Here is a 27,573-nt window from a genome sequence, read left to right as displayed (position 1 = left end):
TTCAAAGGCAATGTTTTCATAAATGTAGCAAATGATCTATAACTGCTTGCACATTTATTTTCTGTCCCATTGTGATGTTTGTCGAAATTATTTTTTGCCTCAAACGTGAAGTGTATTATGGAAGAACAAATGACTGCTTATAAATAATGGTAGGAAAAAGAACATTTGTCAAGGGTATGGTTTCTTTATGAATAGAATAGGTGTAAATATTTTTGAAAATTTTCGCTGTTAGAGTTTTAGAACACCTGTCGGTATTTGTTACTATCGAATTTTAGTTTGCATACTATATTGTGCCTTAGACGAGGGCTATGAGCAACAGTCAAGTTTTAAAGAATGATCAGCTAGGTATTTGTCAGTCGAAAAGTAATTCAAAGCCCTTGATCCAACAGCACGTCACATTCATCAGAAGCCTGTCAGATGCAACTGTATCTTTCAATGCTCGTGAACCACTGCCAGTGATCGCAAGAGATGCCTGGAAAACGTGCTCTTATGGTCCCGATCGCTGCAGTGAGCAGGCGTCTGTGGTTGTCGCTGGTCTCTCCCTTCACATTGCTGCCATCCGCTCACTCTCTTTCCTAGGCATTTCCCCATGAGTTCTTCAACTGAAGGTAATTCCTGTGGCTAGTACGTTCCCTTTCGGCAGTTCTTTTGTACATAAATTATTTAATAAACCTACGGTAACTTATTTACTAGCAAATCATTCTGTTCCTCTTCTAGCTTCATATGCGTTTGTGACTAATACTCAGTATCCTGATCTGGCTCCACCAGCTTTGCACGTATGAAATAATGAAAGGATGGAAACCAAAGATTCTACACTCCAATGATAATAGCTACGACGTTTAAAATTTTATTTTACACACTTAATATTTTGCGTGCGCAGTGAGCAAATGACTCTCTCAGCAAAAACTGGGGAAACATTTTCTATGTACTCGGTATTATTTTCCCACCATTCAAGGAGTATCAACTTGCGAGTGCTTCCATACCTATTAATGTTACGAATATTTCCAGAACAACAGAAATAACTTATGGTGACCCAAGAAGTCTTGATCGAAAGTATAAACAGGAACATTCAAGTTAACCTAAGCTAATAGATTTAGCTACTTATTAAAGGCCGAATATTGGGTGCAATCAAGCTAAATCCTCCAGAAAGAGAATAACGATCACGATTCTGCGAATAACAAGATATAGATACAGAGGACAAGTAACGGATGATAGCTAAAGACTATTCTACTTTGTTAACTATTGTTTACTGGATACGATATTGTTGCTCCGCCATATAAAAATTTCCATATGTCGTCAACCATGTGTCAACAACCTCTGCTTGTACATACATTATATATATTCCAGTATCGAAGAGACGCTTTAACTGAAAGTTGCATGCCCGATGTCGACGGACAAATACGATATTGTAGTGCATGACGGAAGGGACATTGCACCGTACTTCTGAGCAACACAGACACTGCAATATCGCATTTGTCCGCCGACATTTATTTATTATTTATATATTTGCTGCCATTTGCAAATGACCTGCCACCTTGTTACTAAGACAGGTCGTACTTTCACAATGTGAAATTGTACATGTATCGAATATAATACGTATTTGTTATTTCTTATTTTTGAAAATGATTAATAATATTGTAGCTCTAAATACTTGTAAACGTTAAAGTAATTAAGAAACTAAAATATTAAAATTAGGGATTTATGAATGGAAGATAGGAATTTATGAAGACAGAGAAAAAGTTATGACATAACTTTCAGACCTATTAAGAATTCGGAAAAAAATGTTTCAAATGGCTCTGAGCACTATGGGACTTAACAGCTGTGGTCATCAGTCCCCTACAACTTAGAAGTACTTAAACCTAACCAACCTAAGGACATCACACACATCCATGCCCGAGGCAGGATTCGAACCTGTGACCGTAGCAGTCGCACAGTTCCGGACTGCGCGCCTAGAACAGCGGGACCACCGCGGCCGGCTGAATTTGGAAAAAAAATTTCTAAAATAAACAAGATTCTTACATTTAAGATGGATAGATAAAAGGTAGAAAACATTTATGAATTAACAAAATTTTGGAAAATCGAATTATAAACCATAACCATATTTTTAGGAAGAATAAACACAGAAGATAGGAAAGATGGTAGTGGAAGAACGTTGCTTCACCAAGTGTGTATGACGGTGAGTGTCTTGGAATTGTCCATCAAGCCACCGACCGTCAATAACAGTTTTTCATCTGCTCTACATTTCCTAATAACTAAACCCTAACCTAAATTTTCTTTAGGCTGTTGTGTTGCTTATTTAGGGTACTTCTTCATTTTCATTTACGGTCATGTCGGGATCAGTGTCATCATCTGATTCCATCTAGGAATCAGTGCTGTTTTTCAACCTGTGGATTCCTTCCTGTCTTTGCACATTGGCTCGTTGTCTGGCTCGGACATACTTTCTATAGGTCGCTTTGGAAATATTGTCAATGAGTGTGTTTAAACGTCCATTGGTCTTCGCGTCTGAGTTTTGCATGTATGGTGTCTTGAATATTGCTGAGGTTTAAGTGTATTGTGTGTCTAATGTTGGTATATCGTCCGCAGAAAAAGACGATGTGTGCTGGAGAGACTTCTTCCCCAAATGTGCATGTTGGTGTCTGCCTCAGACTCACGCGGTTTAAGTGCGTGGGATAAGGGCCGTGTCCTGTTAAGAAGTGAACCATACCGCGGTTGGGATCGACATGTTTGAGTTTTAGTCCCTCGCTTACAACGGGAATGAACTGCAGTAGCCTGCGGTGCACCACGCAGGGTGATTCCTTTGAGGTGGTGCCGAAAGCTCCCGATAGTCTAAGTAAGGCGCTCCTTTGTCTTCGTCTGACGAGGGTCCGGTTTGTTGATAAGCTCAGCCTGTGAGCCCATATGCTGGCGGCGAAGCTAAGTACCGACTAGAAGAGAGAACACTGGTATGTCCGTGTAACTGACAAGAGGAGTTTAAATTGTTCTGAATGTAGTCTCGCCTGTTTGTGTAGTATTTTTTCTGCTTTGTTCATGGCAATGGGCATGTGTCCATCGAAATTTTGCTTTTCGTCTATGTGTACCCCAAGATAGCGTTTAATGTTTGTGTTCCCTATTTTTACCCTAGGGTTCCTCTAGAGAGACCCTTTCAGTAAAGTGTGTGTTGTTTTGTTGTCGGCTATCTTGAGTTTGCTGTTATGGCACCATTGTGTTATTGTTTTGAGTGTTCCATTTGCTCTTTCTTCTACCTGGGACCCATTGTTAGCAGACACTACGACCAAACGGTCGTCTGCGTATGTAACAACTCCATCTGTCTTTATTGTTCCCTCCATTAGTTGCAGGAGGGGTTCAATAGTGATGTCCGAAAAGATAGGGCCACAGATGGACCCTTGGGAGCAGCCTTCTGTAACTCGTTTGATTACTTTTTCGGCCGTCCATCTGCCATTCGACCACTCTGTTCATACAGTAGTATTATAGACTGTTGCATAGCGTTTCGGGTGTCTTCAGTTGTCTGAGCCTCTTGAACACTGCAGGTCACCAGAAATTATAAAAGGCATCCGCAATGTCGATCATAATTGCTATTGCATGTTGGTCCTGGTGTTGTTAGCAAACTGTAACGCTTAGTTGATGGCATTATCAATCGATTGTCCCTCTCTGACAACGGGAATGCTACTTTCCAGTTAAAATGTCTTCCCTGTGTAGGAATATACATAATAGATGTACAAGTGCAGGTTGTTAGCACATGGCTGACGACATATGGAAGTTTTGGTCTGGCCATGAGTTGTGCTCGGATAGTATAATGGTAAGGTGACCACTCGCAATAAGCGCAAAATCCGACTTCAAGTTACGGTCCGGCAGAAATTTTTATTGTCGTCTTTCCATTACACATCTGATGGTTGTCTATATTTGCTACGGCGAATTACAGGGTGTCCGGAAAGTCTTTTCCTGATTACATAAATTGATAATTCAGGCTAGAAGTAAGATACAAATATGAAACTTGTGTCGAATTGTTTTCAACTATCAAAGTTTTTTTCTGTTTTAGGTTCGCAGTACGTAAGTAGTGGGTGAGGTGCAGTGCCCAAGAAGCCATGTTAACTAATCAGGAGGAGGCACAGTGTGTCCTGTGGTACCATGAGACACGATCACCAACCACAGTGCAGAGACACTTCCAGACAACGTTTGGAAGGAATCCACCTGATGTCAATAGCATTAAAGCCTGTTATGAGAGGTTCAAGAACACTGGATCGGTTGCTGACCTTCCGAGGTCTGGTCGACCAAGAACCTCAGCAGACAGGTGGAAGCTGTAAGGCAGTCTTTTCTGCGGAATCCGAAGAAATCGGTGCGCAGGGCCTTACGTGAATTACAGATGCCAAAAAGCTCCCTCCATGACATTTTACACAAACGTTTATTGTTTCATGCATACAAAGTGTAAATCGTTTAGGCCTTGTTGCCCAATGACAGCACACGTCAATATGACTTTGCGGTCGAAATGCTATCACGTATTGAAGACGATGATGGTTATCTCAGACGAATTGCCTTTTCCGACGAAGCGACCTCTTTTGTCAGTGGAGTAGTGAATCGCCATAATGTGCGCATTTGGGTTTCACAACCCCCTGGCGAGGTCATGGAGTGCACCAGATTCAGTCCAAAGGTGAATGTTTGGTGCGCGCTATTGCATGATCGAATTATCAGGCCATTCTTTTTAGCTGAGGCTACCATCACATCTGCAGTGTATCTGGACTTATTGCAACTGTATGCTGTTCCTCAGCTGCTTCAGTATCACCCCGATGTCTGGTTTCAGCAAGACGGAGCACCGCCTCATTGGGGTTTGGACGTCCGTGCCTATCTCGATATGACATTTCCTGGGCGATGGATTGGTCGTGATGGGCCAACGTTTGGCCTCCACGCTCTCCTGACATAACCCCATTAGACTTCTTTTTATGGGGTTATGTCAAGGACGAGGTCTACCGAATACGTGTTCCAGATCTTGAAACCCTGCGGCAACGGATAACCACAGTCGTTGAATCGATCCCTTCAGTGATTTTGGCTAATGTGTGGACGGAAACTAAATATCACCTAAATGTGCTACGTGCTACCAAGGGTGCTCATGTGGACGTTTACTGATGTGTGAAAAAAACTTTGATAGTTTTTAAATAATTAGACACCAGTTTCATATTTGTGTCTTACTTCTTGCCTGAGTTATCAATTTATATAATCAGGGAAAGACTTTTCGGACACCCTGTATTTCTTGTACTGTTAACAGGAAGTCTGAATTGTCACGGGCTAGTACCGGGTGGTTATAATTAATGTGCAACTACTCACGGACGTCCAGTGTGGGCTGTAATTATAGTATGGCAGCAAAAGTTGACAGATACGCTAATGCTGTAACGCAGACCCGATTTATGCTGGAAAACGAATCAGATACAATTGTGACCACCCGGTGCAAATCTGATGCAATACAAGTCTGTATTACGGTATAGCATATACGCTGTCATTTGAGAAACCATAACGTGAGTGAACAGGATGACTATTGAGAAGAGAGTTGTACGCTGTTAGTAAAACAGCAATACCAGTGCTGCATTGAGAGAGTGTCACCGAAAGGTTTCAGGAGCGGACCGATGTCATTAAACGGTTTAAAGAAGATAATAATGAATTCTAAAATATGGGTGAGTTTGATCTGCCACCTGGAAGCTCGCCCAGTATAAAATCTGCTTAATACCCCCTTCCACGGCGTTTTATCTCCAGAGATTTTCCAGATGCATCACTTGCAATATCACCTGATCTGCATCCGTGTGACGTTTGGCTCTGGGGATAGCTGAAAGAATGGGTTTATCAGGAACACGTACTGTCTCTACCTGTTCTGAAGGCCAGTTTACAGGAATACGTTGCTCAGATTCCACCGGGACTGCTACGAGCAACTGTAGATCACGCCGTTTTACGGATGCCAAATCTCGTCGACGCCAATGGTGCTCAAACTGAACAAATGGTGTAAGCGGTGGTTAATAACAAAATCAATATTATGCCTACCTCACTTGTTTGATCTTTTCTTCGCACGTTCCGTTCCTAATCAATTACATGCGGAAACGTTTCTGTACGTGTTTCTTGCATTCACAGCGCCAGATTTGCACCTGGTGGCCAAAATTGGAACTATTTTTTTCCAGCGTAAATCGGTTCTGTATTAACGCATTTGCGTAACTAACAAGTTTTGATGCCATTCGATTATTATAATTCACACAAACCTCCGTGCGTATCTGGACTTTAATTATAATCACCCAGTTTTTGCAGGATAGGAGTCTGTGCATTAATAAATCAGAACATTTGTAAGTTAGAAAGAGAACAGTGAACTAATGTTGTAAACTGTTATTCACAAACTATGTTTCCAACATAGTCATAAGGTCATCTAAAGTACATGTAGTGTCAATAATATGTGTTATAGAAGACACGGGGATGTCTATCAAACGCGAGATAAAATATAACGAAGTGACAGTTGCCTGAGAATTTACTCTTCATCTGGAAATAACAGGGAATTTTTACTGTACTACTTGTAGTGTAGATACATATGTTTATTTAGGTTACGTAAGAACATTTAACACAGGTATGTCCGCACTGACATTGCAGTTGTGTAGTTGTTAATGTGAAACACCATGAGGTATGTTGTGTAGAGATTGGAAATCGTTACTTCCACTGTAAGAGCTGAATGGAGCATGAGCGGAGGCTCCAGGCAAATATCCGCGAAACCACGGACAGTGTCCTTTCATCGGAAATCCATCTGGCAACGAGCCCCTAAACTCCAGCTGTAGCGAATACAATGGCCGAAGAGAGAGCTTCTCATTGTCTTTCGGCCGGTACAGTCACACAGAATAACAATACTACATTTACATGGAAGGTATGTACATTACAGAGACGACTTGACCACCGCTGTTACTATGCGCAGAAACGCCTAGTTTCCACTTGTTTGCGTAGGTTTCCGACAACGGAATCGGTTTCATACTCTTATTCTGGGTATATGACTGCATCATGGAGTAAAACATCCAATGTTTCGGCCAAACCAACAGGTCCTTCATGAGAGGGGACGATAAAGAAGACTAAGGTAGGGTCAGTGAAATTTCTAATTTCCGCGATTCCGAATTCTACTATACACTTTCTGAAGATGGTCGGGTTTACTTACTGGTAAGAAACCCTAGCTCTGATGTAGTTTGATACATAATAAATCCTTCGGCTTTTTTCCCGAGTAACATTTGTGACTGTCTTTCACTGAGAATAGTAGCACAGTAGGGAAAATGTAATTAGTACGGAGTACATGTCAGGTTTCTCATGAAAATATTTCAGATGATTCAAAGCATTTGCTATACTCCAGCATTTCCATGGCTGTGAAATGCTTTATTTTTTATTTCGTCCTTGTGTGAGTTTATTTTCAGTATAAAAAAAGCCATTCCTACAATAATGTTGAATGGTGTCAGTACCTGGTCGCTATTGAGTGTGACTGTTAAGAGAAGATTTCAGATCAAGATCTCAAAACGGAATTCTCAGAGGACGTGCAATTGCTGCGTATCGCCTTATTTCGGGATTTGGGAAAATTCGCATCACGGACCATGACACCAACAGATGGCATTTGTAGCGCTATGGCTTCGGAACGAGTGATGACGAATGGACAAAGACAATAGTATGGCAAGATGAGGAGGCTCGCGACCTTCAATTAGAAGATCGTAAGATTGTAATTGGAAATTTGTGGTAATGACTCTGGGACCAAACTGCTGAGGTCGTCGGTCCCTAGGCTTACACAATACTTAATCTAACTTAAACTAGCTTAAGCTAAGGACAACACACACACACCCCTGCCCGGGGAAGAACTCGAACCTCCGACAGGGGGAGCGGCGCGAACTGTGACAAGGCGTCCCATACCACGCGGCTCGCAAGATTGTTCTGCTGGCTCTGATGAATAGACGGATGACAGCACCTGAATGCAGGAAGAGTATCACAGGAAACGTCAGGAACAGGGTAATAGAAGCTTGGTTGAGACGTCGAGCTGACTTACATCGTTCGACTCTGACAACACAACACAAGCGACAGATACTTTCGTTACGTGGAGTCGGAGTCAACCGGGACATTGAGTGCATTCTGTGGTGTTTAGCGATGAGTCTTGCTTCTGTTTATGGCAGTCAGGTCGACGTTAACGTGAGCTTAGACGACAGTGTGAAAAGTCACATGAAGCAGCGATTCTCGAGACACGTAACTCTCCAACTCCCGGAATTATGGTATGGGGAACAACTGTACATGCAAACAGGACTGGTGTGGTCGTTGATGAGTAAGTATCAAATGCCTGCCAGTATGTTTCTAGAATTGTCGATACTGTCGTCATACCTTTCATGACAAGCGTACCAAGTTGAATATTCCAGCAGGACAGTATAAGATATCAGACTACAGTTCACTTGACAAAAGCCTTGAGGAAAGTGCGGATCCTCGATTTACCTGCCTTGTCTCCAGGCTTGTCTGGATACGACAGGAGTAGTATACTTTTATTGTAACCTGCAGCCTGTATTCTTCATGGAATGCCTCTGCTTGTGTTTCAGGCATGCCAAAGAAATACGTGAACGTGACTGCAGAAGCTTCGTTTCCATGCTACAACGAACACCAGAGTGTATTCGTCCCTATAAAGATCGCTTCTCATGCTGATCCTGATGATGGTCATTAGTCCTGAATGGAATGGAAGTTTAATAACTGAATACACGGTATGTAATGAACATATCCATAAAGTCTGATAAATACCGAATTGTTGCTTCATTGTTTAACAACTTCCATTTTTGTCAGTGCGTATTTCTACTCCCCCTTGAACCAGTTGCTCGTGTTGTGTAACAGGTAGCACAAAGGAGCTAAGCTGAGGTTCTTTTTTTTACGCCAAGATTAATTTTATTTTTAGTTCTCAATATGGCCGAGAAAGTTAGTATTGCTTCTGAACTGCTAGGTAGAGCGCCAACATCGCTCGCGAGACTGTCCCATCAGTACTGTTATGAACTTCGCACCTGAAGGCAAATAAAATGAAATGTCTGAACAGATACCAGAGATCTTCTCAACGCTGGAATTACCCCTAATTTTCAGACTTTTTAACGATATCTTGTGTTACGTTGCTTTTCCGCACTCATTCATGAGCATTCTCCTCTAGTTCTCGGTGCCTTGCACAATTGCAATACGTCAACCATATGACCTGGAACTAACTCACATGACTCACGCGAAGAAAGTTTTCAAACACACAGACGATAAAACCTGTCTGAAAGTAATAGCATACACATCTAACAGCCCATGATTGTGGATAATAAAGAGGAAATCGGGAATATGTAGCGGAATTTTCCACACGAGGTACAGCAAAATGTAATTTGCATGAAAAAGAAATGGAAGAAGAAACGAAGATCAGTACAGTGCCATTTTGTAGTAGATGCAATTAACCCCATGTATCATAACAAATAAGTATATCAGGGGCAAAGGCAATAAATAGAGACGTAAGAATCACACACTTCAGTATAACCAATTTTGAATACTATTTTATCCAAGACAAGACCCCGGGGCTTAATACACGCGTTTAATAACGAGTCTGTAGGTGAACTAGTGTAGCTGTAATTTTCATATATCAAAGTCTCTGAAGGCCAAACGACAGTGGTTCTTAAACTAGAACTAGAGGATTGTTTCAATGCTGTACCCATAAAGGCCCTCAGGTGACTCGCACAGCCCCCCAACCAGGAGTTCATGTGACTTGTTTCATTTTCTGGTACATAAAGATTAAAATCTGTCCCTGGCTTCATTTAATACCTGTATGCAGATTACTGCTTCATTTTCCAGCCACTTCGGTGACTTGAGTGCCCCTAACAAACCCCAATTATTCACACAGGGAAAGGTACCTACCCTTTAATGTGGAATCCGAAGTGCTGCTTCTGAAGTCTTCCCACATCGTTGACACCTGAAGGCTAGGTTAAAACGAAGACTGAAAACTCCTTGATCAAACCGAGATTCGATACTGCGTGGTCTCTGTTCCCAGGCATGTGGTTTACCGCTACACCACAATTCCCAACAGGTACGTACACAGGGTAAAATATTCTCGGTTTTCAAGCCGCGTCATTTCCAATGAAATTCTAATGCTTTCGATGGCTGGAGTAAAACTAATGACGACGATGTCGGAACCAGCCATCGAAAGCTCGAGAATTTTATTGGAATCGACGTGGCTTTAAATTTGGAAATTTGTGGTAAGGTCTTAGGGGACCAAACTGCTAAAGTCTTCGGTCCCTAAGCTTACACACTACTTAATCTAACTTAAACTAACTTACGCTAAGGACGTCATACACACCCATGCCCGAGGGAGGACCCGAACCTCCGACGGGGGAAGCCGCGCGGACCGCGTGGCTTGAAAACCGAGAAGATTGTATCTAATCTTGTCCCCTGAAAGACTCCGAGGACGCAGGTACGTACATAGTGTATCTATAGGTTTTCATAAGTAAGTCTGCGAGTATCGGAATATGTGCCACATATGGCCGTATCTTTCAATTCCATTGGCTTAGAAGCTTAAATTATTTACGGGCGCCACCAGATCGTAACTCCGTCCGATCAGGCCAGGAAGGCCAACGGTACTGACCGGTTGCCGTGGCATCTTCAGCCTACAGTCGTCACTTGATGCGGATATGGAGGGACATGTGACCAACACACTTCTCTCCCGACCGTATATCAGTTTACGAGACCGGAGCCGCTACTTCTCAGTCAAGTAGCTCCTCAGTTTGTCTCACAAGGGCTGAGTGCACCCTGCTTGCCAACAGCGCTCGGCAGACCGGATGGTCACCCATCCAAGTACTAGCCCAGCCCGACAGCGCTTAACTTCGGTGATCTGACGGGACCGGTGTTACCACTCTGGCAAGGCCGTTGGCAACAGACCTCAGACCTTAGTTTATGACTTATCTTGACATCTACCCGTTCCAGAGGAAAAGGGCCCTTTATATTTCGATATACAGTCAGACAGACAGGCGGACAAGAAAGAAATCGTACAATGGTTCTCTTTCCACCGACTGAACAGTAGAAAAGACTGGTGAAAAGTTTCCCGTCATTAAAGTGATTTCGCAACAATATTTTCCAAACGTTAACAGTTTAAGCAGACTTAAAAATGGTTTACTTCACTGTATGCACGACTGATGTCACGTCATGTCTCTGTTACACATTATTTTGAGTTACTTTAAAGGAATAACCGGGAAAAATTGTAATCGAACAGCAAATCTTTCTACTCCACACTTTTTCAATGCTAAGTTGTATTTAACTAGGATTTCCTGTTCATCCGTATCCAGGTGAAGAAAAATTCGCTCTCTATGACTTCGCAGCGCTATTCCTTACATGCTGCCAGTGCAACAATATCTGTCACAGAATTTCACCCTGTGCATATTTCGGGCAGTTAATGGAAGTTAAAGATTGGCAATCTGGCAACACTGTAATCAAGTGTACGGTAACTGCCTCTGTCAGCAGAAACAGAAGAGCTTTACAGTTGGTGCAGTGCATAGTGTTTTTGGTTAGCATGCAGATTTTGGGTCGAGCTTGTTTTTTTTTTGTTTTTTTTTTGCTAAAAGTAGTCTGGGTGGCACAGCATCTGGCGTCTTAATCGTCACACAGCGATTACAGCGTGTCTTCTACAAAACATTTGCATTTACGTACTAGAACACAGGAATGGAACTACAATCGTTTCCATTGGTCAGCTTTTAAAGGAAGCTTTTGCACGCAGTGGACGCGGATTGCTTCACGCCACTGCATCTACTATATTCAGAACCTGTTTTCTGTGTACCCTCCCCCAATGGTGCCAACGAAATTATTTGCAAAGCGCGTTGCTGGCCATGCTGGTGATGTAAGGCCCTAAAGGAATGTAATGGACCTGAACGTGACAAGAATAATAGTTGGTATTAATAGATGGGACCATTAGGGAGGGTACACGCAAAAGAAGTTGGGAATTTAGTAGATGCAGTGGTGCGGAACAATTCACTTCCACGATTCTTTAAAACTTGGCCGATGAAAACGATTGTATTTCCATTTGTGTGTTCGTAATATGCAACTGGAAATGTTTTGTAGAAGACCCAGAATAATCGCTGTATGACGACTAAGACGCCAGGTGCTGTACCACGCAAACTACTTTTAGCAAATAAAAACAAATAAGCAGCGATCTAGAAAAGAACCCTCTACATCCTACATGCTAATCTGAAACGCTAGCCACAACACCAACTGCACATTACTGCTCTATCTGCTGTCAAAGGTAAATACCGTACACATTATTACAGTGTTGCCAGGTTGCCAACCTTTAATGTCCATTTTCTGCCAGAAATATGCGCAGGACGAAATTTTGTGAGGGACACTTTTATATTGCTAGTATGTGAGGAATCGCGCTGCGAAATTCGAATGCGCGAGTTTTTCACACCCTGTATGTTGCTACTCCGCCAGAACGAGCATTGTTTCCTAGGTGAAAATTGTGGGCGATATTTAATGCCAGAATTAATCATTCAGCAGGCAACAAGTACAAAATACAAGCATCCATTATATCATAGTTAACAAACCACATAAATGCAAGATTCCAAACAATATCTGATGTTCCAATAATTTGACACGACAGGTTTATGATTAAGGGGGGGGGGGGAAATGGAAGAAATATCACTGAAATAAGAACATGGATTAGTGTAAATAATTAGGTAGTTTAATAATAACGTGAGTTCCAAAATTGTTCATTAAGATGCCGGATGTACGTAACTGACGTCAGATCTTAGGAAGATGAGAGGAGGAGTGAAAGCTTTCTACATGAAGTATGCAGTAACTGAAGGAACAGAATTAGTTCGACTAAATAGATACACATCTTACTAGATTTTGTACCGATACCAGAGTTTTCCTACCTGGTTAATAAACAGGTATTTCTTGTACAGTTGTTATCGAATGCGAAGGCAAGTTATTTGACGTTAACTCTAGATGTCGTGTAGCGCATATGCAACCAATTCCGCAGCAACAGCGGCTAATTTAACCTGCATAACACTGTGTGTGTGTGTGTGTGTGTGTGTGTGTGTGTGTGTGTGTGTGTGTGTGTGTGTGTGTGTGTGTGTTGTATGAGTGTCAGTTCCAATTTCATTTAAGCCCTCAACCAATCGTTACATGAAAACTTAAAACTAACATTTGGGTAAGCTATCTGACTGCGTATATGAACAAGAATTTTACAAATGATACAGAATCTGACTTGTGCAACGCAATTTACTGCAGTAGAGTACATGACATAATGTGGTGTATCAGTGTCTCTGTTTTGGCCATAAGTTTTGCACTCACCTCTTCAGATGGCTGCCTTTTTCCATGTGATATACAGCAATTCGCAGCAGCAGCGGTTGCAACTTATTGTTAATAAGAATGAATTTAATAAAAAGGAGTTTGCCTGTGTCCTGTTAACTACTACATAACTTTTGAGAAGGGATTTTATTAATTAAATCTATTTAAAAATTCTGAATCATCATGAACAAGTAATAATATGGACAATGACAAGTGACATATGTGTCAGTAATGGCTGAGTGCGAGATTAACAAATTATTTCAATTTCAAAATTGGAGAATAATAATTATTATTCTTTGCAGGATAGGGAGGCTTCTTTCACTGACAAGCAAAACATGGGATTATTGCAAACTCGGACTAACAATCACGAGCCTAATCCTGCAATTGCTTTGGCGCTATGCTTGCAAATTTTACCTCGAATTCCATCTTCAAGCGGTGTTAAGCCATCTAAACCTCTCCTGGATATATAAATGAAATCAGGCCTTGAGTGTGGTAAGCTCTTTCATCACTGACGTGAGGACAACGTGACACGTCTTCTGTCTCCGAGCTCTCGACTCACACTACTACTTCCAATCTCACATACGTACCTCGTCTCACAACAATTTTTAGAATCGCGCTACCATGTTTCGCCCTCAGATTGTTACTATCAATATCTGAGTGCTTACAAAATTCAAAGAATAGCGTTATGCTGGGTATTTTGTTTTATGTAATGTAGAGTTCTGACACACTCTTTTTACAGTCGTGTGTTCACAAAACACGATGGGGTAAAAGTAGAAAACGCTGGTACGCCCATAGAATGCGAGATGTCGTTTATGAGAATTAAATTTTACCTTGCGTTACTTGGCTCACTATATTACACACATCAAAAAAGGTTTTGCATCTCTCCGAGTCTCTTTGATTGTTCAGAGATGTCACTAAGCCCGCCTAAAGCTGTAAACAACCATGCATGAGCTGCGCCTATTAGACGGTGGGGGTGAATGGACCGCTCAAAAAAATGGTTCAAATGGCTCTGAGCACTATGGGACTCAACTGCTGTGGTCATCAGTCCCCTAGAACTTAGAACTACTTAAACCTAACTAACCTAAGGACATCACACACATCCATGCCCGAGGCAGGATTCGAACCTGCGACCGTAGCAGTCCCACGGTTCCGGACTGCGCGCCTAGAACCGCGAGACCACCGCGGCCGGCAATGGACCGCTCAGGATTGGCATGACTTTCTCTTTACCTATGAGTGACGGATGTGCTTCCAACAAGAAAATCGTCGGGGAAATGTTTGGAGGCAACCAGGTCAGACTGAACTCTTTAGACACACTGTCCAGTGAGTGCAGCAAGGTGTAGGTTATCTGCGGTTTAGGGGTGGCATTATTTGGGGCCGACGTACGCCGCTGGTGGTCACGTAAGGTGCCGTAATGGCTGTACGATACATGAATGCCATCCTCCGACCTATAGGGCCATCATATCGGAAGCATATTCGTGAGGCATTCGTCTTCATGGATGACAATTCGCGCCCCCATCGTGCATATCTTGTGAATGACTTCCTTCAGGATAACGACATCGCTCGACTAGAGTGGCCAGCATGTTCTTTAGACATTAACCCAATCGAACATGCCTGGGATAGATTAAAAAGGGCTGTGTATGGGAGACGTGACCCACCAACCACTCTGAGGGTTCTACGCGGAAGGAGTGGGACAATCTGGACCAACAGTGCCTTGATGAACTTATGGATAGTATACGAAGACGAATACAGGCATCCATCAATGCAAGGGTAGTGCTACTGGGTATTAGAGGTTCCAGTGTGTACTCCAATCTGAACCACCACCTCTGAAGCTCTTGCTATATGATGGTACAATATGCAATGTGTGGTTTTCATGAGCAATAAAAAGGGTCGTAATGATGTTTATATTGATCTCTATTCGAATTTTCTGTACAGGTTGCGCAACTCTCGGAACCGAGGTGATGCAAAACTTTTTTGATGTGTATATTCGTGTCGCAGGACGAATCGCCGGAAATACTGAATTAAGCAGCCGCAAGAGATGGTGCAGTTGAAGACACGCCATCTGTGAGGAGACTGCTGAACACGTTACTCTGCGGGCAGCCGCATGCTATATCATCGGGCGTACGTTGCCATTCTCAAACGAAGACCAAGTCAAGATGGTCAGCTTGTGGGCCTTGTTTTATTTAACCCATTGTAGCATTAAGGTTTTGAAAGTACAAATACTAATATTATGTTTCCATCTTACACTGTGTTTGCCCCTACAGTATGCCTTGAGATCTTCCTTCCTTATTCCGCTTTCAGGGATGTCCATTCACCAGGGTTGCAGGTTTTAATATGTTCACCCTTGCGTTGACGATTCTTGTCTGTTTGATTAAAAATACCCATAGCCAGGAGTTTATATATTTATAAGGATTTGACAGATTCATACGAAAACACTCCTGAAATGGGATTAAGCCCCAAAACAACTGCAATTCTCCAGTGGAATAAAAGATTTAAAGTGCGAATGATGATCAAGTGAATTTGGCTTTGCATTTCGTAAAACTGTACGATTCTTATAAAACATGCCGTAGGAAGTTAATGGGCCATTAATTGTTTTCCTTGTACATACTATACCGTCTCAAAAATTTTCAAAGCCATCTACTGCACGGTCTCATCAATCCAATATTGGCTTTTCCGGTAATATTAACAATAACATTATCACCCAAGAAAATATAATATGTTGCCAAAAATGCCTGAGTCTTTGGGTTTCATATACAATACTGAATGTTTGTTTACAAACGTGTTAACATCTTTGACGACAATAGTCAGTTACAGTCTGATGATAGCCTTGTACGCCGAAAATCGGTTAACATTAGTCTTGTAGAACATAAGCAATATAGAGCTTTTCATTCATATAATGTTGTTTTACGAAGAACCGACGAAATAATCAATTAACATGTATTGCTAGTAGCTATCCACCGTTACATATTTCACTGTTCTACATCCCCAGCCCATAGTTATTAAATATAGGTTGCTCCCTCCAACGCTTTAAATTTTTTTAGGATCTTGTGATTGCTATTTCATGTTCACTACTTTCGATTTTCTAATGACATACCTGCGACTTTCCGCTGTGTGGCTTAACAAAAGTATGTGTTGCTCATTTAACTTCCTTACTTCAAGTCAAAGTGAGATACAATTTATAAATGAGTTACTTGAGTCATTAGTGGGTCTTCGTAGAAGGCCAAGTTTGGTTTAGTTGATACAAGATAAAAAAATGGCTCTGAGCACTATGGGACTTAACGTCTAAGGTCATCAGTCCCCTAGAACTACTTAAACCTAACTAACCTAAGGACATCACGCACATCCATGCCCGAGGCAGGATTCGAACGTGCGACCGTAGCCACTCCGGCTGGTCAAGATAAAAGAATTCTTAACAGACCAAATCGCTTACAACACATATACACGCTTAGCTTCGCCACAATTTTAATCATCATTCACGGCGAACAGCTGTGAGACAGATACGCTCGACACAGGATTGCAATCTCTGACCAATGAGTCGCTAAGAAATGGGTGTTTGTCAGCACAGATAAAGAGGCCTTGTAAGACAGCCACGTATATAGACTAAAAGACTCCCTCCGAACAGGCCTCGTAAAACCCAATGGTACCGACCGCTCACCGTGTCATACTCTGCCGATAGTGGTCACTGGATGCGGATATGTGGCCAGTACGCCGCTCTTCCGAACTTTATTAGTTTTCCTGGCTGGAGCCGCTACTTCCCAATTAAGTAGCTCATCAATTGTCCTCATAAGGGCGGAGTGCACCCCGCTTGTCAAGGGCGCTTCACAGAGCCGGACGGTGACCCCTCAAGTGCTAGGCAAGCCCAACAGTACTTTATTTCGGTGATCTAAAGGGAACTGGTGTTACCACTGCAGCAAGACCGATGGTCAACGTATATGGGGGGGGGGGGGGGGGGAGGGGGGGGGAGGGGGGGTATCATAATTAATAGCGTAAACGCACACAATTGAAAGTACGCAATACTAGAAGAAGGAAAAAAATTCAGTAAACATAAGCTCTAAAACGCATACCTTAGTAGCTATGAGCACTTTATCTTTATTACTGTAAAACACATCTCTTATACTGAACAAGTGCTCATAGCACTTAAGATATGCGTTTTAGAGCTCATATTTACAGAGAATTCTTTGCTTCTAGAATCAGAATGTCATAATAGCTAAAAAAAAAACCTTGAACAGGAAAACGTAATGTATGCCAAGTGTGCTTGCGAACCACCGTAAAAAGCAGAATTTTACGATATACCATGTAGTTGTCGAGAATTGTACATGTTTTCTACGAAAACACCAGTGGAAGGAGGACTGTGATGTCGTCCAAAGCAGAGTTGACACTTCGTACCAAACCTAGAGAAGAGTATAGTCACTGCACAGCTCACCAACGGATGATAAACGCCAGCTTAGCCACGCCTCCTAGAGCTAGGCTACGCCGACGCAATCGATGGTGTACTTATGGTTCAGCAGAAGAACGCTCAGCGCACTTCGCAGTCAACATTAAAGACGATGGCACCATGCTAGATAGGCCGCAAGTGTATTAAATGTCCTAGGAAAAACACCATTTGAACAATATGCTAGTTACTCCTCTAGTGAAAAGTCATGTAAATTTGTCTGCATCACTAGATACTTCAATGTGCACAGACAAATGTAAATACTCTAGCATTGCTGAAGAAATGAATTTTGCAAAGTTAAGTAAATCTTCATACATATATTGTAATAAAGTGAACTATTATTTTGTATGTTTTTATTCTGATCGCTCTCCTCATACAGCTAATGAAAGAATCCACTGTTGTGTCAGCTAGCGTATTCTCAAACGCCAGAACGAGGACAACATTGGTAAGGATAAAGCAGATACAGTGATGGCCAATGAAAATGGAATACCAAAAAAGAAAACAGATAACGATATTTTAATTATTGTGCATACACAGTTTTGTACGAAGAGTACATGAATAAATATGTGTCTGTAGGTGTACAGGGTGCAAAATTTAGTGCACAGAGCTGCCAACTCTGGTAGCAACAGTGTCTGTAACACGACTGGACTCGGGTGACAGATACGAGTGCCATTCTATTCTACTTCAGTTATATGCTGGAATTAATCAATCATTGCGGGTGGCGAATGGTGACCTGCTACTCCCCCAGCAACAAATGAACAAAAGATTTCATTGTCTGATGAATATGGATAACGGCCTACCCACAGCAACAATCAAACCAGTCACAACAGCCAAACAGACAACGGGGATTCACCTCTGGCCCTTACGCAAGCAACCGGCCAAGTGGCCGAGCGATTCTAGGCGCTACAGTCTGCAACCGCGCGACCGCTACGGTCGCAGGTTCGAATCCTGTCTCGGGCATGGATGTGTGTGATGTCCTTAGTTTAGTTAGGTTTAAGTAATTCTAAGTTCTAGGGGACTGATGACCTTTGATGTTAAGTCCCATAGTGCTCAGAGCCATTTGAACCATTTGAACCCTTATGCAAGCAGTTACTCGGATTGGCGTTTTTTCACAGAATTCTTGGATGTCCTGTTGAGGGATACTGCGCCAAATTCTGTCCAATTTGTGTGTTAGTTCTTCAAAATCTCGAGGTAGTTGGAGGTACCTGCACATAATGTTCCAAATGTTCTCAATTGGGGAGAGATCTGGCGATAATGGCTCTGAGCACTATGGGACTTAACATCTATGGTCATCAGTCCCCTAGAACTTAGAAATACTGAAACCTAACTAACCTAAGGACATCACACAACACCCAGCCATTACGAGGGAGAGAAAATCCCTGACCCCGCCGGGAATCGAACACGGGAACCCGGGCGTGGGAAGCGAGAACGCTACCGCACGACCACGAGATGCGGGCAGATCTGGCGACCTTTCTGGAAAAGGTAGGATTTTTCAAGCACGAAGACTAGCAGTAGAAACTTTCGCGGTGTGTGGGTGGGCGTTAGTTTGATGAAATGTAAACCCAGTATAGTTTGCCATGAAGGGCTACAAGATTAGGCGTAGAAAGTCGTCAACGTACCACTGTGCTGTAAGGGAGCCGCTGATGACAACCGAAGGGATCCTGCTATGAAAAGGAATGGTAGCCCCTATCGTCACTCATGCTAGTTGGGCCGTATGGTGGCGACATTAATCTTGGTATTCTAGCGCTATCTGGGGCGTCTCCAGACAAGTATTTGGCCTGGGATCTCACTGACTGCAGTAGATTTGTCTTCAGTGATGAGTCCTACTTCGAACTGAGTCCTGAAGATTAGCGAAGACGTGTCTGGGGATGCTCCGGACAGTGGTGGGATAACAACTTGACCGTCGGTAACCATATAGCCCAACAATCAGGAGTGATCGTCTGCGGTGCCACTTTATTTTATGGCAGTACCCGTTTGGTTGTCATCAGCGGGACCCTTACGGCACAGCGGTAATTCGACGTTATCCTACACCCCGTTCCGTTGCCCTTCATGGCGAGTCATCCTGTTATTACATTCCAGCAAGATAATACATGCGCGCACAAGATGAAAGTTTCTACTGGTTGTCTTCGTGCTTGCAAACCCCTACCACGGCCACCAAGTTCGCCAAATCTCGTCCCAATTAAGAACGTTTAGAGCAATATGTTCAAGTCCCTCCAAATATCTCGGGATTTAACTATCTAATGCGCCAATTGTACAGAATTTGGAGCAATATACCTCAAGACGACATCCTACAACTCTATCGAATAATGCCAAGCCGAATAACCGATTGCGTAAAGGCCAGTGATGGACCGGTGCGTTGTTGACGTGCTCTATTTGTGAAGCTCCTTCCCTTGAATAAATCACCCAAATTTTCTGAAAGTGCAATCCTTTCTTTGTCTGTACTTGTATATCACTTCTACGGATTTCAATCGTATTCGGATATTTTCTTCGTGGTGCGTCGTTTGTTTTTTGCATTAGAGCGTACATTAATTGTCGAAATGGTAATACACGTTCCCAACCATGGTTCTAACATTACGTGGACTGAGAACTTGTCAACAATAATTTATGTAACTTTCAATTCGTATTTAGGTAATAATTAAGAATATCAAAAAAATGTTCAAATGTGTGTGAAATCTTATGGGACTTAACTGCTAAGGTCATCAGTCCCTAAGCTTACACACTACTTAACCTAAATTATCGTAAGGACAAACACACACACCCATGGCCAAGGGAGAGCTTGACCCTCCGCCGGGACCAGCGGCACAGAAGAATATCGGTTACCACTGATAATCATTGGTAGAAAAGCTGAACCAATCACAAGTGTAGCGTGGGCGGGCAGGAGCCAAACTGTCAGATAGTTCCCTACCAGTCTACGATCGGCTTATGAGGAGGTAATACGTGAATCTGTGTATAAAATGTGATCTCACGTAAAGACGGAAAAAATTTGTTGAAAACCTTCATCGGCTGATGTACTCCTGCCATCTTATGCTAGTGTAAGCAGTCTATGAACGGTTTCCGGAGAACTAAGATGTGATTTAGTATGTGAAGTGCTATTTCGTGTAAAGACAGAACATATTGTTAAAATTTTGCTCGGAAATATATATGTGTGTGAATTCTAAGATCACGAGGAAAATTTTATTGAGACTTTTTACGGTGCTCTGGAAATAACTGGTAACCGGAACTTGACTACGAGTATTAATAGTAGACTGTCTCTAGGAGTGGTTTTTTTATTTTTCTATGAATAAAAGAAAAATCAAGAGGTACCCCAATGTATCCAAATTTCATTTTTCAGAAGCACTGAGATTTTTCTCCATTTGCCGCTTCGTTATGCCCTGTTAATTGCCTCCATGTCAGAGCCAGCCTGTGAGGATTAAATCAGTTGGGACGGCGACTACAAGTAATCTTCAGAAGACAAGAGGTATGGATGTTACCTCCAGTCGTGCTAGGAAACATGGGCGCGGGTGTTATATTCAAAATTGCACACAGTTTGTGGCACCTGGTACATCACTTTAGTCGAAAGTGTTACATTGAGGAACCAAGTCTGTGGTTTAGGAGGGTTACAATCTGCGGCGTTTACGAATCCTATACACATTACACTTCGCATACTCTCATTGACCTTTACACTCGGCATCCCATGAACAAGTGTAACACCATAAATACGCTGAAGCGCCAAAGAAACTGGTATAGGTATGCATATTAAAATACAGAGTGATGTTAACAGGCAGAATACGGCGCTGCGGTCGGCAATGGCTATGTAAGACAAGTGCCTGACGCAGTTGTTCGATCGCTTACTGCTGCTACAATGGCAGGTTATCAATATTTAAGTGAGTTTGAACCGTGGTGTTATAATCGGCGCAAGGGCGATGGGACGCAGCTTTCTCCGAGGTAGCGATGAAGAGGGGATTTTCCCATACGACCATTTCAGGAGTGTACCGTGAATATCAGGAAACTGGTAAAACATCAAATCTCCGACATCGCTGCGGCCGGAAAAAAGATTCTACAAGAACGGGGCCAACGACGACTGAAGACAATCGTTCAACGTGACAGAAATGCAACCCTTCCGAAAATTGCTGTAGATTTCAGTGCTGGGCCATCAACAAGTGTGAGCGTAGGAACCATTCAACGAAACATCAACGATATGGGCTTTGGGAGCCGAAGGCCCATTCATACCCTTGATGACCGCACGACACAAAGCTTTACGCCTCGCCTGGACCAACATTGGGCTTTTGATGACTGGACACATGTTGCCTGGTCGGACGAGTCTCGTTTCAAATTGTATCGAGCGGATGGACGTGTACGGATATGGAGACAACCGTATGAATCCATTGACCCTTCATGTCAGAAGGGGACTGTTCAAGCTTGTGGCGGCTCTGTAATGATGTGGGACATCACCTGCATCCATTCATATTCGTTGTGAATTCCGAAGGACTTGGCAATTCCAGTAGGACAATGTGGATACCCCACACGTCCATAATTGCTACAGAGTGGCTTCAGGAACACTCTTCTGATTTTAAACACTTGCGCTGGGCACCAAACTCGCCAGTCATGAACATTGTTGAGCATATCTGGGATGCCTTGCGACGTACTGTCCAGAAGAGGTCTCCACCCCCTTCGTACTGTTACGAATTTATGGACACCGCTGCAGAACTCATGGTGGCTGTACCTTGAAAGTCGGTTATTGGACAGTGATTAGTTGAAGTGGGAGGGATGTTGAACAATACGTATTTGGCGAGATCTGTGAGTTTGAATTTTGCTGTGCACTGTGATATATTAAAAGCAGTGAGTGCTAAGATTCCCGTGTGACTGTTGATTAGACGTGTACCGTGTACCGTAGGTCTCTAGAAGGGCGTAGCGTTCCAAAGGATTGGAAAAGGGCACAGGTCATCCCCGTTTTCAAGAAGGGACGTCTAACAGATGTGCAGAACTATAGACCTATATCTCTAACGTCGATTAGTTGTGGAATTTTGGAACACGTATTATGTTCAAGTACAATGACTTTTCTGGAGACTAGAAATCTACTCTGTAGGAATCAGCATGGGTTTCGAAAAAGACGATCGTGTGAAACCCAGCTCATGCTATTCGTCCACGAGACTCAGAGGGCCATAGATAAGGCTTCCCAGGTAGATGCCGCGTTTCTTGACTTCCGCAAGGCGTGTGATACAGTTTCCCCACAGTCGTTAAATGAACAATGTAAGATCATATGGGCTATCGGACGAATTGTATGATCGGATTCAGGATTTCCTATATAACAGAACGCAGCATGTCGTTCTCAATGGAGAGAAGTCTTCCGAACTAAGAATGATTTCAGGTGTGCCGCAGGGGAGTGTCGTTAGACCGTTTCTATACACAATATACATAAATGACCTTGTGGATAACGTCGGAAGTTCACTGAGGCTTTTTGCGGATGATGCTGTGGTATATCGAGAGGTTGTAACAATTGAAAATTGTACTGAAATGCAGGAGGATCTGCAACGAATTGACGCATGGGGCAGGGAATGGCAATTGATTCTCAATGTAGACAAGTTTATGCGATGTGTATACACAGACAGAAAGATCCTTTATCATTTAGCTACAATATAGCAGTTCAGCAACTGGAAGCAGTTAATTCCATAAATTATCTGGGAGTACGCATTAGGAGCAATATAAAATGGAATGAACATATAAAATTAATCGCCGGTAAAGCAGATGAGAGACTGAGATTCATTGGAAGAATCCTAAGGAAATGCAATCCGAAAACAAAAGAAGTAGGTTACAGTACACTTGTTCGCCCACTGCTTGAATACTGCTCACCGGTGTGGGATCCGAACCAGATAGTGTTGATAGAAGAGATAGAGAAGATCCAAAGGCGAGCGAAAGCATTACGGAGATGATAGATAAACTCCAGTGGAAAACTCTGCAAGAGAGACGCTCAGTAGCTCGGTACGGGCTTTTGTTGAAGTTTCGGGAACATACCTTCACCGAGGAGTCAAGCAGTATATTGATCCTTCTTCGTATATCTCGCGAAGAGACCATGAGGTTAAAATCAGAGAGTTAGAGCCCACACAGAGGCATGCCGACAATCTTTCTTTCCACGAACAATACGAGACTGGACTGGAAGGGAGGGCCGATAGAGGTACTCAGGGTACGCTCCGCCACAGACCGTCAGGTGGCTTGCGGAGTATGGATGTAGATGTAGATTTAGATATTATTTGTTATAAGTAATGAACTTTATAAGAGAAAATTACTTTTGAACTGTGGTTATGAAATAAATTTTATGAGCACTGGTTATAAGGAATCATTTTAAACAACAGATAATTGTGGCAAACGGAGAGATGGCTTGTTAACAAACTTTCCGATGAACTGAAGTGACTGTAGTAAATATTCGTTGAAAGAACGATTTAGAACTGTTGTGGAACATTGCAGATGATCGGTACTGTGAATGGATGTTTATTGCCACATTATTAATCTGATGAGACATGCAAACTGCAAGTGCAGTTGGTCGAGGTAATGTGACCTGATCTACGGAGAGCTTGTGCGACTTTTAAGTCCGGCGACGGCGGAGATGCGGTGCCGGCGACTAGAAGTGGTCTAGCGACAAAGCAGATCGGCGGGAGCTGTCTCAACAAGGTGGGGTGCAGCAGACCGCAAGTGAGAATTTCGGTGCGGATGCATACGATATTGCAGTGCTTGTGTTATTCTTGATGGGCGTGACTTCAGCTCCATGACAGTGCGTGAGTGGCACCTGACTTTGCAGTGATTAATGTAAGTTGTGCTTACACCCTCGTTAAGGAACTGAGATTTTGTCATAGTTTCAGGGAAAGTGATCTTGCAATTTTTGGATATATACACTACTGGCCATTAAAATTACTACATCACGAAGATGATGTGCTACAGACGCGAAATTTAACCGACAGGATGAAGGTGCTGTGATATGCAAATGATTAGCTTTTCAGAGCATTCACACAACGTTGGCGCCGGTGGCACCTACAACGTGCTGATGTGAGGAAAGTTTCCAACCGATTTCTCATCGAAAGCAGCAGTTTACCGGCGTTGCCTGGTGAAACGTTGTTGTGATGCCTCGTCTAAGGGGGAGAAATGCGTACCATCACGCTTCCGACTTTAATAAACGTCGGATTGTGGCCTATCGCAATTGCTGTTTACCGTATCGAGACATTGCTGCTCGCGTTGGTCGAGATCCAATGACTGTTAGCAGAATATGGAATCTGTGGGTTCAGGAGGGTAACACGGAACGCCGTTCTGGATTCCAACGGCCTCGTATCACTAGCAGTCGAGATGACAGACATCTTATACGCATGTCTGTAATGGATCGTGCAGCCACCTCTCGATCCCTGAGTCAACAGATGGAGACGTTTGTGAGACAACAACCATCTGCACGAACAGTTCGACGACGTTTGCAGTAGCGTTGACTATCAGCTCGGAGACCATCGCTGCGGTTACTCGTGCAGCTGCATCACAGACAGGAGCGCCTGTGATGGTGTACTCAACGAAGAACCTGGGTGCACCAATCGCAAAACGTCATTTTTTCGGATGAATCCACGTTCTGTTTACAGCATCATGATGGTCGCATCCGTATTTGGCGACACTGCGGTGAACGCACATTGGAAGCGTGTGTTCGTCATCGCCATACTGGCATATCACCCTGCGTGATGCTATGAGGTGCCTTTGGTTACACGTCTCGGTCACCTCTTGTTCACACTGCCGGCACTCTGAACAGTGGACGTTACATTTTAGATGTGTTACGACCCGTGGCTGTACCCTTCATTCGATCCCTGCGAAACCCTACATTTCAGCAGGATAATGCACGACCGCATGTTGCAGGTCTTGTACGGGCCTTTCTGGATACAGAAAACGTTCGACTGCTGTACTGGCCAGCACATTCTCCAGATCTCTCACCAATTGAAAACGTCTGGTCAATGGTGGCCGAGCAACTGGCTTGTCACAATACGCCATTCACTACTCTAGATGAACTGTGGTATCATGTTGAAGCTGCATGGGCAGCTGTACCTATACGCGCCATTCAAGCTCTGTTTGACTCAATGCCCAGGCGTATCAAGGCCGCTACTACGGCCAGAGGTGGTTGTTCTGGGTACTGATTTCTCAGGATCTATGCACCGAAATTGCGTGAAAATGTAATCACATGTCAGTTCTAGTATAATGTACTTGTCCAATGAATACCCGTCTATCATCCGTATTTCTTCTTGGTGTAGCAATTTTAATGACCAGTAGTGTAATATCGTGTTTTGTGAACTATTTCCATATAAAATAAGGCGAATTAGTTCTTTTAACCACAAATACTCTTGCTGACAGAGTATTTCACTGTTCTACTTATTTCCTTCTTTTACTGCCATAAACTAAAAGAACAACCAGTGGAATAAAAAGGTTCCTTATAAGCTCACTATAGCTGAACCAAAAGGCTTTGGTAAGACTGAATGGTGAGAGTACTAACCAGACATAATTATAGAAATGTGTGAGAATAGGCTGCAGCCCATTACGTACACACTACATCACGTATTTAAAAGATGTCACTGAAGTTTATTTACGACAATAGGGTTAAAACCGGTGGTCGAAGAACATGGGGTTTTAGATTAGTGTACGATATGGTTCTTCTAGCCAGGGACGGAAGTCAATTCCTCGGAATGGTAAATAAGCTTAACTACTGGAAAAGGTTGTGGAACGAAAATAAACGCACAAAACGTAAAATAATGACCGTAAGATGCACCTACCCAGACTCAGAACCTCCCAGCATGGCTGAAATCCAAATGTCATTAAAAATTTGAATAATGATATGGCTCCTGGTGTAGGTTCAGTAACTGCTGAAATGTGCAAAATAGTAGGTGCTGGAACAGTCAAGAAGCTATATGGTGTCTTTAAAAAAATATAGACAACACAAGCTATACCAGAAGTTTGGAAAACAGCATTAAGGAATTTCCTTCCTTGTAATGACTTACAAAATTCCTTCGAAAGCATTAGAAAACAGGATCGAAATCCCACTGAATCAGCAGTTAGGAGAGTACCAAGGAGCCTTCAGACAAGGACAATCCTGTGCAGTAAAAAATTTTAAAGCTGAAATAACATCTGTAGACTTTAAATAAGCACATGATTGTGTTTACAGGGGGACATTACTCGATACCATGAAAGAGTTTCGAGCTGACAACAAATAAGCAGCCAGCAAAAGAGGCACTCTAATAAAAACAATAAGCAAAATTTTTCAAGTGTTTTTGAGATAAAAACTGGTTTACAACAAGGGGATGAATGTCCCCATTGTTGTTCATCCGTCTACTACAAAAGTTAATCCGGAATGGAGCTAAAGAACAGAAGAAGAAGGAATCACAGTTTGGAGAAAAAGGGGTAATCTGGGAATTTATTGGTTCGCTTTTGCAGACGATCTGGCCATGTTGGGTGACTCTTTACAAGATGGTATAATGAAGATGCATGTCTTACAAGAGTCAGCTCAAAAACACGGCTATGTATACCTTTTGGAAACAAAAAATAAATATGAGTGTATGGCAGATGCGAAGGACGCACCGAAATAGATGGAAGCTGATTATGGAATAATAAAATAAGCCACAAAACTTAAATGTCTAATTAAGACAATATAACCTGATGTTCTGGACAAAGAAGTTAGTTTAGCAAGGGGAAGGAAAATGTATGTGGCTTTTCGATTAACAAAAACCTGTATAATAAGAAATCTTTGTCGATAAATATAAAACACTGTCACTGGACCAGAATGCCTTTATGTTCAGAATGCCTTTCGTTAAACACAGTCAAACCATTAAGTGAAAGATAAAAGAATAGGAAAA

At 42.7% G+C, this 27,573-nt stretch overlaps 1 protein-coding gene and 1 pseudogene across 1 annotated transcript in view; both read right to left on the bottom strand.

Moving 5' to 3' along the window:
- LOC126299380 (GTPase-activating Rap/Ran-GAP domain-like protein 3) overlaps nt 1-27,573 on the bottom strand; it is a 1,486,407-nt gene that overhangs the window by 1,131,579 nt on the left and 327,255 nt on the right. The gene's annotated exons all lie outside the window — the stretch shown is intronic.
- Nucleotides 10,782-10,898, bottom strand: LOC126299957 (5S ribosomal RNA; annotated as a pseudogene).

Source organism: Schistocerca gregaria, chromosome X (assembly GCF_023897955.1).
Source record: "Schistocerca gregaria isolate iqSchGreg1 chromosome X, iqSchGreg1.2, whole genome shotgun sequence".
Taxonomy (NCBI): Eukaryota; Metazoa; Arthropoda; class Insecta; order Orthoptera; family Acrididae; genus Schistocerca; species Schistocerca gregaria.
Note: the sequence above shows the minus strand (reverse complement) of the source record. Positions and strands in the feature narration are given on the sequence as shown.